This window comes from Loxodonta africana, chromosome 8 (assembly GCF_030014295.1).
Source record: "Loxodonta africana isolate mLoxAfr1 chromosome 8, mLoxAfr1.hap2, whole genome shotgun sequence".
NCBI classification, from domain to species: Eukaryota; Metazoa; Chordata; class Mammalia; order Proboscidea; family Elephantidae; genus Loxodonta; species Loxodonta africana.
In genome coordinates, this window is record NC_087349.1 from 120,345,977 (window position 1) to 120,360,095 (window position 14,119).

Here is a 14,119-nt window from a genome sequence, read left to right on the forward strand (position 1 = left end):
GGCACACACGTTTTTTCCGTTAGCTTTCTGCACAGAGCTCAGAGTGTACTTTCGTGGCCCACCTGAGCAGACTCTTACTGTTGTGTTTTCTGGCCTGTGCTCCTCAGAGTCCTCCTTCCTAGGTTATTTTAGTTGGAACTGTTCTCAGCTAGAATCTTAGAAGTTGCTTGAATACAGTGGTCCTCATTGTTTTCTAGAGATGATCAGCTAAGATTCAAAAACATTCTGTCTTTATGCCCAAAGAGTAAAATGTTGTGCACCAGCTCAGACCTAGAGACACATAACGACCATAGGTAAGATCCGTGGAGGGAGGCATGAAAGTGCCACACAGAAGAGGTCCCAGTTAGTCCCAGGAATGTGGGTATGGTGAAGCAAAGCATTTTTTGTTTGTTCAATCCCAGAGAACTTTGTTTTGTTCTCTCTCAAGAGTTCTGTTCCCCAGTGATTCGTGGTTACATGTAAGGCAAAAATAAATAAAGTTAAGAATTAAAAGGCAAGCTGAATTTTCTCAGGTGCTAGCTGGGAGGGTGTAGAGTTAGTCAGTTCAAACAAGTTTCTTTGACAGAGTGGTTCTCCTCTCCTAGTATCTGGCTAAGAGAGCCAAGGTTTGGGGACGATCAGATTAAGGTACAAATCCAAATGAATACCTTACACATGAACGATCAATAGCCTCTTTCCCTCAATTCTCTCCACAAACCATTGTTAGTGACTAGTGGCTACACTCTGGCACTCGGTAGGAGGCTCCAGGCGGAGAAATTGAGTCTCAATATATTTTGGATTGACTTGTTTCTTCTTTCCTCCTACAGTGGTGCGTATCATGGTAAAAGTGATAAAGATGAAAACTGTTAAGCCTTTGGACAAAAAGGGTTCAAAATTTTATTACAGACATACGCTTCATATGTTGAAATATGCAACAAAGGAAGAACATCTTGCTTCAGCTTCTGAAATGCTTTGGTTTGTGGAGGTGGGCTTTTCTTTCCGGGGCTGGGAAGTAGGTACAGGGAGCTATCTCGCCAGCACTGACTGATTAGAAGCAGGCCAGCCCTTCATGCCCACGATGGCTTTGCTCCGGCTGCACCCTGTGGTTGTAGGTGCCCAGCCTAAGAACTTGGACAAGGAGTACCCTTTCAATGCCCACCAGAGTCGGGGACAGCTCCTTAATATCTGGTCTTGACATCCAGCCCTGGAGATGGAATTAATCCTGGGCCAAACTGAGATGACTTTCAGGCAAGTCAGGCATGCCATCTAGACATGAGAGCCATGCTATCCAGTGCATATTTCTCTATGGAGTAGAGCAGCTTCTGCAAGATTGTCTTGTTTTACTGTGTGGCTGTCTTTGCAGAAAACTCACTAAGTGCTATAAATCCGCCTCCCTGCCCAAGATAGGAACATCAGGTCTTAGTTGCTGGTCTCTGAGTGCTCCCATACACTGGTGGTTCACAGTCACTGTTTTTGGAACCTATCGGCCTTATAATCAGTGTATTGATGATTCCTTTCATTTTACACTGTATCCATAAAATGTGATTATTACTATACAGCTTGCCTCTTAAGGATTTTCATTGATAGAAGTGACTCTGACTTCTGGGTAATCCCAAACTGTGGCTACCTCAAAGCCATGTTACTTACTGTATGTGTTTTGTATACTTTTTTTAAATGATTTATTTTACTTTTTGTTGTTATTGAGAATATACACAGCAGAACATACACCAACTTACCAACTCCCACATGTACAATTCAGTGACATAGATTACATTCTTAGAGTTGTGCAGCCATTCTCACCCCCCTTTTCTGAGTTGTTCCTCCCCCATTAACACAAACTCAGTGCTCCCTAAGGTTCCTATCTAATCTTTCAAGTTGCTCTTGTCAGTTTGATCCCATATAGATAAATCTTAAAAGAGCATAATGCTCAAGGCAGGCATTCTTTACTAGTTAAGCTAAACTATGGTTTTAAGAACAGTTCGGAGGATTTTTTTTTTTAATAATTTTTATTGTTCTTTAAGTGAAAGTTTACAAATCAAGTCAGTCTCGCACCCAAAAACCCGTATACACCTTGCTACACACTCCCAATTACTCTCCCCTAATGAGACAGCCCTCTCTCTCCCTCCACTCTCTCTTTTCGTGTCCTTTTTGCCAGATTCTAACCCCTTCCACCCTCTCATCTCCCCTCCAAGCAGGAGATGCCAACATAGTCTTAAATGTCCACCTGATCCAAGAAGCTCACTCCTCACCAGGACCCCTCTCCAACCCATTGTCCAGTCCAATCCATATCTGAAGAGTTGGCTTCGGGAATGGTTCCTGTCCTGGGCCAACAGAAGGTTTGGGGACGATGACCACCGGGGTCCTTCCAATCTCAGTCAGACCACTAAGTCTGATCTTATGAGAATTTGGGGTCTGCATCCTACTGCTCTCCTGCTCCCTCAGGGGTTCTCTGTTGTGTTCCCTGTCATGGCAGTCATCGGTTATAGCCAGGCACCATCTAGTTCTTCTGGTCTCAGGATGAGGTAGTCGCTGGTTCATGTGGCCTTTCTGTCTCTTGGGCTCGTAATCACCTTGTGTCCTTGGTGTTCTTCATTCTCCTTTGATCCAGGTGGGTTGAGACCAATTGATGCATCTTAGATGGCTGCTTGCTAGCGTTTAAGACCCCAGACGCAACTCTTCAAAGTGGGATGCAGGATGTTTTCTTAATAGATTTTATTATGCCAATTGACTTAGATGTCCCCTGAAACCATGGTCCCCAGACCCCTGCCCCTGCTATGCTGGCCTTCGAAGCATTCAGTTTATTCAGGAAACTTCTTTGCTTTTGGTTTAGTCCAATTGTGCTGACCTCCCCTGTACTGTGTGCTGTCTTTCCCTTCACCTAAAGTAGTTCTTATCTACCATCTAAGTAGTGAAAACCCTTCTCCCTCCCCACCCCCCGTAACCACAAAAGAATGTTTTCTTCTCAGTTTAAACTATTTCTCAAGTTCTTATAATAGTGGTCTTATACAATATTTGTCCTTTTGCAACTGACTAATTTCACTCAGCATAATGCCTTCCAGGTTCCTCCACGTTATGAAATGTTTCCCAGATTCCTCACTGTTCTTTATCGATGCGTAGTTTTCCATTGTGTGAATATACCATAATTTATTTATCCATTCATCCGTTGATGGGCACCTTGGTTGCTTCCATGTTTTTGCTATTGTAAACAGTGCTGCAGGAAACATGGTTGTGCATGTATCTGTTCGTGTAAAGGCTCTTATTTCTCTAGGATATATTCAGAGGATATTTTTGGTTTAAAGTTTAAAGATTATCTGAGGGCAGTAGTTTCAGGGGTTCATCCAGCCTCTTAAGGTTGGATTCCATAAGAATTTGAAATTCTGTTCTGCATTCTCCTCCTTTTGATCAGGATTCTTCTATGGAATCTTTGATCAAAACAATCAGTAATAATAGCTGGGCACCATCCAGTTCTCCTGGTCTCATGGCAAAGGAGGCAGTTGTTAATGGAGGCAATTAGCCACACATTCCATTTTCTTCTTCTCTTCCTGGCTCTCCTTCTTCCTCTGTTGCTCCAGGCAAATACAGACCAGTTGTTGTGCTTTGAATGGCTGCTTGCAAGTGTTTAAGACCCCAGACACTACGCAACATAGCAACAGAAGCAGTAAACACGTTATTAGGCCGTTTAACTGGGATGTCCCATGACACCATGACCCTAAACCTTCAAAGAAACCAAATCCCATGAGGTATTTGGTTGTACACAGCAGCCTCAGTAGCTTTTTTTTTTTTTTTTTTTTGGTCAGTGTTGTAAATATATCTATCACATAACTTTTTGCCAGTTCTACTCTTTACAGGTATACAGCTATTTGACAGCAATTACATTAATTGACTGTGCAACCCTACCCTTAATCAATGTGATTTTTCTGTCACCATAAACTGAACTTAACCTTTTAAGTACTCCATAAGCAATAAGCTTCCTCCCCACCCCCACCCCCACTCCCACCCCTTTTTAACCATAATAGACTTTGGTTTCTATACATTTGCCTGTTCTTGTCTTTTTATGTACGTGAAGTCATACAATATTTGTCCTTTTGTCATTGACTTATTTCCCTCAGCATAATATCTTCAAGCTCCATCCATATTGTAGTGTGTATCAAGACTTTATTTCTCTTATTGGCTGAGTAGTATTCCATTGTATGTATGTACCACATTTTGTTTATGCATTTATCTGTTGGTGGGCATTTAGATTGTTTCCACCTTTTGTCTATTGTGAATAGTGCTGCAATGAACATTGGTGTATAAGTTTCTGTTTTCAAGTCTTTTGGGTATATACCTAGGAGTGGAGTTGCTGGGTCATATGGTAGTTCTGTTTTTAGTTTTTTGAGGAGATACCACACTGTTTTCCACAACAGCTGTACCATTTTGTGTTTTGTCCACTTTTATTTAAATGTGGGTATGGCTAATGACCAATTTCTTAAGTTCTTTAAAAATCACCACTGTTTATTAAATACCTGCTGCAGGCCAGGCACTCTTAAGTGCTCTTTAGTTCTCTGCAAACTCATCTTCCATCTCAGAGACATTGGGTCTCTGAGAGGTCAGGTGGTTTGCCCAGGGGTGGAACTAGAACATGAACCCTCGCTATCCACTTCCACCGTGCTGTGTCCAGTGGTCCAAGGAGCGCAAGTCCCTGGGTGAGGCCTGGCTCCATGTGAGTTGGCAGATGTCCCGTAAATGTGTGAGGAGCAGCCACCCAGCAAGTTAGGTGGGAGAGGAGGTATATGACATGCCACTGAGGCACATCCAGCCCGAGCTGCCCCAAGCCTCATGGTGAGGGCCGACTGTTCATTTCTTCTCGTTAAGCTTGTCAAGGAGAGCCGGGGGGTACGAATCTGTGCCCTGGAGCCCAGTGCCTCCACACCTCCAGACACACGGAAAGACCTCTACCTTCTCACTGGGCTGAGGAACTCCCTGTCTCTGCCAGGATGCCGTGGAAATGTCCCTCCTTGCTTCTGTGTTCTGCTCTACTCCAGTCTTCACCTGTGCTCTCACTGCCTTTTAATTTTCTTCAGTTTGATTTTACCAAGCACTTGTACTCTAGGAATTAGGGGAAAAAAAGGCAAAACCAGTTGCAGACTGAGGCGAACCTGTCGTATCCTGTGAAAGCAGGTTCTGTGTGCACTCTCCTGGGACTCTAGCGGGGTCAGGATAGAAAATGTCTCTCATAATTGCAGATCCTGCAGAAGTGCTTTCTCATGTCCTCTATGAGTTGCTTTTGTCATTGGTACATGGCATTGCATTTCCAGTGCAGCTTCACCACTTGTTAATAAAAAGTGTCTGAAAAAAGAGGACTCAGTAATCCTCTTCCTATAGCCTTCCTGTCAGCACACCACCCCCCAACTCTATACCTGGAGCGCACCTTCTAGTGACATGGGGAGGTGGCTTGTCTCTGCCTCCCTGTTGCTGTGTTACGTTATCATTACTATTTACGGAGCGTTCTTTAGTTAGTTATTTATTGGTGATGGGGGGGGTGGGTTTTTTTTTTTTACATAAACTTTTTAATTAAAGGATAGCATACATACGGAAAAGTATGCTAATTTCTTACATTTTTACGTTTCTTAATTTACACTATTCAGATGGTTTTTCCAGAACGTAGCAACCTTTTTGACTTTTTCGTTTTTTTAAATCATTATTTAATTTTATTTTTGGTGAAAATACATAGCAAAACCGACTCCCATCCCACAGTTTGTAGATGTAATGATCAGTGACACTGGTTACATTCTTCACATTGTGTCAGCATTCTTGTTGTTTCTGTTCTAGTTGTTTCACGTCCATTTGCTTCGACTCCCTGCCCCCCACCTTCTTATCTGTGCTTTAAAGTAGCTGTTGACCTTTGGTCTTATACTGATAATTTTTTTGAATGCAGTACTCAAGGATGACAATCTTTACACTTTGTAAAGGTGACTTCAGGGGATAGTTTCAATTCGAGATTTGAAAAGCACTTCAAGGCTGTAAGTCTTGGGGACTCCAGTATCAGTAAGTCCAGTAAGTCTGAATTCTTCAGGAATTTGAAGTTCTGTTTCACACTTTCATCCCTTTTTATCTGGATTCATCTATTGTGTTCCTGATCAGAACGTTCAGTAGTGGTAACTGGGCACCATCTAGTTCTGGCCATAGGCTTTTGAACAGATGTATGTTTTTATCTCTCAGCTTGGGCTTGTGAATTTTATTATTATTATTATAGTAAAATATATATATAACAGAACATTTGCAAATTCAACAATTTTTACATGTATAATTCAGTGGCATTGATTACATTCATCATGTCGTGTAACCATTATCACTCCCCTTTTTCCAGTTATTCCACCACCATTAACAGAAACTCAGTGTCCCCTAAGCGGTGACTCTCCTTCCCCTTCTCCCTCCCAACCCCTGGTAACCACAAATAAGGTATGGTTTTCATACATTTACCTATTTCATGTACATGAGGTCATATTTATCCTTTTACGACTGACTTATTTTACTCGGCACAATGTTTTCAAGGTTTATCCATGTTGTAGCATGTATCAGGATTTCATTTCTCTGTATGGCTGAATAATATTCCATTGTAATAAAAAAAATTTTTTTTTCTTTTTTATGTATATACCACATTTTGTTTATCCATTTGTCTGTTGGTGGACATTTATGTTGTTTCCACCTTGTGGCTGTTGTGAATAGTGTGGCAATGAACGTTGGTATACAGGTTTCTTTTTTGCATTCCTGCTTTTGGGTATATACCTAGGACTGGAATTGCTGGGTTGTGTGGTAGTTCTGTGTTAAAATTTTTTTTTTCTTCTAAACTTTATTTATTTTGCTGTTGTTGAGAATGTACATAGCTCAACATATACCAACTCAACAGTTTCTACATATACGATTTAGTGATTTTTGAGTTGTGCAACCATTTTTACCCTCCTTTTCTGAGTTGTTCCTCCTCCATTAACATAAACTCACTGCCCCCTAACATTCTTGTCTAATCTTTCAAGTTGTTTTTGTCAGTTTGATCCCATATAGATAGTTCTTACTGGAGCACATTGCTCAAGGCAGACATTCTTTAATACTTAAACTCTTGTTTGGTTTTAAGATGACTTCAGGGGATATTTTTGGTTTAGTGTTTAAACATTATCTCAGGGCAGTAGTTTCAGGGGTTCATCCACCCTCCATGGCTCTAGAAAGTCTAGAATCCATGAGAACTTAAAATTCTGTTCTTCATTTTCCCCCTTTTGTTCAGGATTTTTCTGTGGAATCTTTGATCAAAATGTACAGTAATGGTAGCTGGGCACTATCCAGTTCTTTTGGTCTCATGGCAAAGGAGACAGTTGTTCATGGAGGCAGGCAGCCACACATCGCACACCCCCCTCCTACTCCTCACTCTCCTTCTTCCTCTGTTGCCCCAGGCAAATAAAGGCCGATTGTTGTACCTTGGATGGCAGCTTAGAAGTTTTTAAGACCCTGGGCACTACACAGTGAACTAGGAGGTAGATCAGAAATGCTAAATATGTTATTAAGACAATTAACTGGAGTGTCCCTTGAAACCATGACCCTAAACCACCAAACCAAGGAACCAAATCCATGAGGTGTTTGTTTGTACATAAGCAACCTTAGCAGCTACTCTTTTTTTCTTCTTTTGTCATTTTTGTAAATATATCTGTCACACAACTTTTGCCAGTTCAACTTTTTACAGTTGTACAACTTATTGAGAACAGTTACACTCATCAGCTGTGCAACTCTACCCTTAATCAGTGCGCTTTTTTCATCACTCTTAACTCCCCTTTCCCTCCTCCCTCCCACCCCTGGTAACCACTAATAAACTTTGGTCTCTGTACATTTGCCTTTTCTTGTCTTTTTAAATATAAATGAGGTCATACAATATTTGTCCTTTCGTGATTGGCTTATTTTGCTCAGCATGATGTCTTCATGCTAGTGGTGCAGTGGTTAAGAGTGGTTAAGAGCTCAGCTGCTAATCAAAAGGTCAGCAGTTGATATCCGCCGGCCGCTCTTTGGAAACTTTACGGGATAGTTCTACTCTGTTCTTTAGGGTTGCAATGAGTCGGAATTGACTCAACAGCAATGGATTAGTGTCTTCAAGCTCTGTCCATACTGTAGCATGTATCAAGACTTCATTTCTCTTACTTGCTGAGTAATATTGGGGCCAGTTTTTTCTTCTAATCACTTATCTGAGATAATATTGTAAATCAGTGAGTAAACTGCTCTGATTATGAAAATTCTGTTGGCCTTCCACTTTTTATCACTGCATCTGTTACGTGACACAAGACAGATATCTGTAGCCAGAGGAAACATTTCCCGTGAGTGTTTTGAGGCAGAAAGAGCAGTTACAGCTAGACCTGGAGACTTGGCTTTGTGTCCCAGTTCTGCCGCTTACTCGCCACCTGGCTCTGGGTGATGTCTTAGCCTTGCTGGGCCTCCATGTCTCATCCTAAAAAAGGAGGCTGGTAGCCTTAATCTGGTTGATCGCCAAATGTTTATTGATTGCTTATCATTAAGTGCCATACCATGTGCTGGGCGCTGGGATAACTGAGAAAATCAATTAGGGACCCTGTTCGAGACGGGGTGTGGTAGGCTGACAAAGGTCCCCCAAAAGGTAGTCATGAAGTCCAACCCCTGGAACCTGTGGATGTGTCCTCATTTGGAAAAAGGGCCTTTGCAAGTGTGATTGAGTTAAGGGTCTTGAGAAGACAAGATAATTCTGGATTATGCCAGTGGGCTCTTAGTCCAATGACAAATGGTCTTTTAAGATTGAGGCAGATGGAGATTTGAGACAAACAGAAGAGAAGACACAGACACAAAGAGAAGCAGCGTGACCATGGAGGCAGAGATAGGAGTGGGGTGGTCACAGGCAAGGAAGGCTGGGAGAGGCCACGAAGGAGTCTCCTTCAGAGCCGTGAGGGAACGCACACCTTACAGAATTTCGGACTTGCAGCCTCCAGAACTGTGAGAGAATAAATTTCTGTTGTTTTAAGCCACCTGGTCTGTGGTAGTTTTTTATAGCAGCCGCAAGAAATTAATCCAAGGGCTCAGTTCACAGCGTTGCTGACAGGGCCATGTAAGACAATAGGAGTGACATTCAGGATGTGTGGTTGCTATTGTTGGTGCTTCATTTCAGAGATTCATGACCCCACCACTACCAACAGACAGTCCTTGGTTAGAGTCTCCAACCTAATCCTCTAGCAGGCGAATCCAAACGTGCCACTTGCTTACCAGCCCCTTTCCACAATAGGCCCCTTCCTTCCGTCCCTGTGCCATGGATTCCATGTCAGATGCACAGGGCAGGCATTTGAAGCAGGCAGGGGTGGCAGCTAAAACCGTGTGACAGTTCTTGCCTCCCTCCCTCCTTTCCTCCCACACTTTAGAATGTTAAATGAGACTTCTTGACTCTCAGGCAAGTTCCTTTCCTGGTTACAGAGATGTACAATCAGCCATGGCAACAACAGTGGCTCCTCTTTTCCCCTCTGCCTCATTCAGTCACATACAGCAAGCAGTTAGCCTGGTCATTGTCCTAATTTTTTCCTGAAGCCAGGAGGCTGACAGTTTCTCCCTTTCACTGTTGTGGGTGGCTGCAGTCACATCACAGGGCCAGCCCTCTGCTCCTCTGTTGAATGAGGAGGCGGGCAGGCGGGTGGCCGAATGTGCCAGGCTGGCCATGTGGCTGATGTACACGTATATGTTTTAGATGGTTGCCATAACTGCGTGATGTGGTTTTTTAGTTAATGGTGTCCTATAGACACATTATCAGACCTTGATATGATCTACACACAAGTCATTTAAAATACGTGAGATAGGTGTATGGAGTGTTTTGTTATGAATTATACCTTTGTTTTTCAGGCTTTAAAACTCACTCTAGTGTATTTGAGTTGTTCCTGATTTTTAAACCCTGTCAGTGTTTTTGATCAAATTGCAAAACCCCATTAACTTAACATCCTTAAGTTATAGTTCTCAAAATTGGAATTACTGGGTAATTACAGTTATTGAGCCATTTTGCCATAGCTTCTCCCCAGAAAGATAAAGCATTTCTACAGTGGCACCAGTGATGTGACACTAGTATCCCTGTGTCCCTACCAATTAAAAATTGTTTTTTAATATCAGTTTTTTTTACTGTGGTATAACATAAAATTTGCCATTTTTAAGTGTACAGTCCAGTGGCATAAATTACATTCACAATGTTGTATAACCATCAGTGCTATCTTTTCCAAAACGTTTTCCTTACCCCAAAACAGAAACTGTTGTACCAACATAGAACTTTTTCTTTTTAACACGAATTTATTTTCTTATAGTTCTAGAGATGAGAAGTCGGCATGAGACTTTTTAATTTTAATAATTTTTTATTAATTTATGTGGATAACTTAAATTTGTTCCTTTTTATTTTTCTAGTGAAAGTGCATGTTTTTCCATGGAGTGCTTTACTCTCTATACCTCCTTACTTGTGGACTGTCTTCCCTCTTTTCCTAGCAGCCTTTCCTTCCCTCTGAGCCAGCGTTATGGATTACTTCACAGTCTTCTTTATCAATTCCTCCCAGACCCTCATAATCACTGAAGCACACTTTCTCTCTCTATGAATTTGCCTATTCTGGATATTTCCTATAAGTGGAATCATACAGTAATTATCCCTTTGTGTCTTACTTATTTCATTTAACATAATGTTTTCAAGGTTTATCCGTGGCATGGCATATATGAATGTCGAGCCATGCTTGGGGTTGCCACCAGAAAACACAATTTACACACACAGGCAATGGAATAGCAGTTTCCTCACATGGGGAAGAGATGGAGCAATGTCAGCTTTACTTGTGAGCACCAGTCTCCCATGGCCAGTGGGTGACTGACTCCCCATGGCTGGCGCAGGACTGATGGTCTGTGCTTACCCCTCTGTGCCCCAGTTGAGAGATGTCATTTCCTCCATTCCAGAAACAGATATAGAAGTAGGTTTGGCCAGGTGCCATACAGTGCACACACCTTGCTAAGCAGTTCCTGGGAATGTTGACGTGTGCTCAGGGCAAGAGAGGAGGGATGTGATGATAGCCCATCAGCTGCTACAGGTCATGTTTTAGGTCAAGACACCCTGGGAAAGGGAGCCAGCCCACACTTTCAACCTGTTCAGGAAGCCAGGTTGACATACCTGGTCCTAAGTACAAGGTTCATTTGTGGATCACAGGGAAAGGTGCAGACTGCTCCAACTGCTTCAGAGTCAGGACTTCATTTCTCCGTATGACTGAGTAATAGGCATTGTATGTATATACCATATTTTGTTCATCCATTTATCTGTTGGTGGACGCTCGGGCTGTTTCCACTTTTTGGCTATTGTGAATAATGCTGCAGTGAACGTTGGTGTACACGTGTCTGTTTGAGTATATACCTAGGAGTAGAATTACTGGGTCATATGATAATTGTGTGTTTAACTTTTTGAGGAACCACCAAACTGTTTTCCACAGTGGCTGCATCAATCCACATTCTCACCAACAATCGATGAGGATTCTAATTTCTCCACATCCTCACCAATACTTGTTTATTTTCTGTTTTTCTGATAATAGCCATCCTGATGGGTATGAGGTGGTATCTCATTGGGCTTTTGATTTGCATTTCCGTAGTAACTAATGACATTGACCTTCTCATGTGCTTACTGGCCATTTGTATATCTTCTTCAGAGATCAGTTGAGAAACATCATTCCCTCCTCACCAGGAACCAGTCCTTTGCCCATTTTTTAATTGGGTCATTTGTCTTTTTGTTGTTGAGTTGTAGGAGGTCTTTATATATTTTGGGTATTAAACCCTTATCCAGATACGTGTTTACCAAATATTTTTTTCCATTCTGTAGGTGGTCTCTTTGCTTTGTTGATAAAGCCTTTGATGCATAAAAGTTTTTAGTTTTGATAAATTTTTTTTTTTTATCATTCATGCTTTTGCTGTCATATCTAAGATACCATCACCAAAAACAAGGCCCTGAAGCTTTACTGCTATGTTTTTTTCTAACAGTTTTATGGTTTTAGTTTTTATATTCAGGTGATTGATCCATTTTGAGTTAATTTTTGTATGTGCTGTGAGCAGTGGGTCCAGCTCAGTCTTTGCATATGGAGATCCAGTTGTCCCTCCACTGTTTGTTGGAGAGACTATTCTTTCCCCATTGAAAGAACTTGGCACCCTTGTCAAAAATGAGTTGTCAGTAGATGTATGGGTTTATTCCTAGATTCTGATTCTATTCTGTTGGTCTATATGCCTGTCCTTATACCAGTTCTACATTGTTTTGATTACTCTATCAAACTGAAATTGGGTAGTGTGAGTTCTCCCTCTTTGTCCTTCTTTTTCAAGATAATTTTGGCTATGGGCCCCTGGCAATTCCATATGGATCTCAGGATTGGCTTTTCGTTTCTATAGAAAGGTAATTGGAACTTTAAAAGGAATTGCATTGAATCTGTAGATCTTTGGGTTGTATTGATATCTTAACAATATTATGTCTTCCATTCCATGAACACAAGATGTCTTTTCATTTATTTAGATCTTTTTTAGAAAAAAAAAATTTTTTTTTTTTGAGCTCTGGTGGTGTAGTGGTTAAGAGGTTGGCTGCTAACCAAAAGGTCAGCAGTTCAAATCCACCAGCTTTTCCTTGGAAACCATATGGGGCAGTTCTACTCTGTCCTGTAGGGTCACTATGAGTTGGATTCTACTCCATGGCAACAGGTTTTAATTTTTTTCAGCAGTCTAGTTGTCAGTGTACAAGTCTTTTCACCTCCTTGGTTAAATTTATTACTAGATATTTTATTCTTCTAGGTGCTATGCTTTCTTAATATTCTTTTCAGATTGTTCATTGCTAGTGTATAGAAACAACTGATTTTTGTATGTTGCTCTCATAACCTGCAATTTGCTAGATTTATTTATTAGCTATAATAATAAATACAATATAAAAATATATAATTTTTTTTTTTGCATGTGTGTGTGGATTCTATATCTAGAAGCATGTCCCCTGCAAATAGAAGTAGTTTTATTTCTTTTTTTTCAACTTGGATGCCATTTATGTATTTATTTATTTATTGTCTATTTGCTCTGGCTAGAACTTCCAGTACTATATTTAATAGCAGAGGTATAAGTGAGCATCCTTGTCTCCTTCTTGATCTTAGAGGAAAAGCTCTCAGTCTTCCACCATTGAGTATGATCTTATCTATGGGTTTTTCATGAATGCCATTTATCATGTTGAGAAAATTCCTTCCTATTCCTAGTTTTCTGGGTATTTTTATTATGAAAGGGTGTTAGATTTTGTCAAATGCTTTTTCTGCATCAATCCAGATATGTGGTTCTTTTTCTTCATTCTATTAATGTGGTGTATTGCATTGATTAATATTCTTATGTTGAACTGCTATTATATTCCTGGAATAAATCCTACTTGATCATGGTATGTAATCCTTTTAATAAGCTGTTGGATTCAGTTTGCTAGTATTTCGTTGAGTGTTTTTACATCTATATTCGTAAGGGATATTGGTCTGTAGTTTTCTTGTGTTGTCTAGCTGGTCTCATAGACTGAGTTAGGAAGTTTTCCCTCCTCTTTTATTCTTTGGAAGAGTTTGAGGAGGATTGGTGTTAAGTCCTTAAGTGGTTGGTAGAATTCTCCAGTGAAGCCATCCGGCCCTGGGCTTTTTTTTGTTGGAAGGTTTTTTATTATTGATTCAGTCTCTTCACTTATTATAGGTCTGTTGAGATTTTTTTTTTTAATTTCTTCTTAGTTTAGCAATTTTATCTAGATTATCTAATTTATATATAGAAAATCTTAAAGGCTCTACAAGAAAGCTACTAAAGCCAATAAATGAATTCAACAAAGTTGCAGGGTACAAGATCAACACACAAAAATCAGTTCTGTATAATTAGTTGTGAAGGTTATAGCCTGGGAACATAAAAAATAGGATTACTAAAAGACTAAGATCTTTTTTTTTTTTTTTTAAGATCTAGTTATAGGGCTATGCTTCCCTTCCCCCTACACTTTACCACCACATCAGTTGGGCTCCTCTGTAGTAATGGGATTATAGCTGAAAGAACTGCAGGCCTCAGACCCTATTTAAGGAGGAGTCTGTAGGGAAACCCAACAACAGGAGAGACAAAAACAAGGACACTAGAG

At 40.8% G+C, this 14,119-nt stretch overlaps 1 protein-coding gene across 3 annotated transcripts in view; it reads left to right on the plus strand.

The window, feature by feature from the left end:
* NUDCD3 (NudC domain containing 3) overlaps positions 1-14,119 on the plus strand; it is a 193,960-nt gene that overhangs the window by 147,765 nt on the left and 32,076 nt on the right. The gene's annotated exons all lie outside the window — the stretch shown is intronic.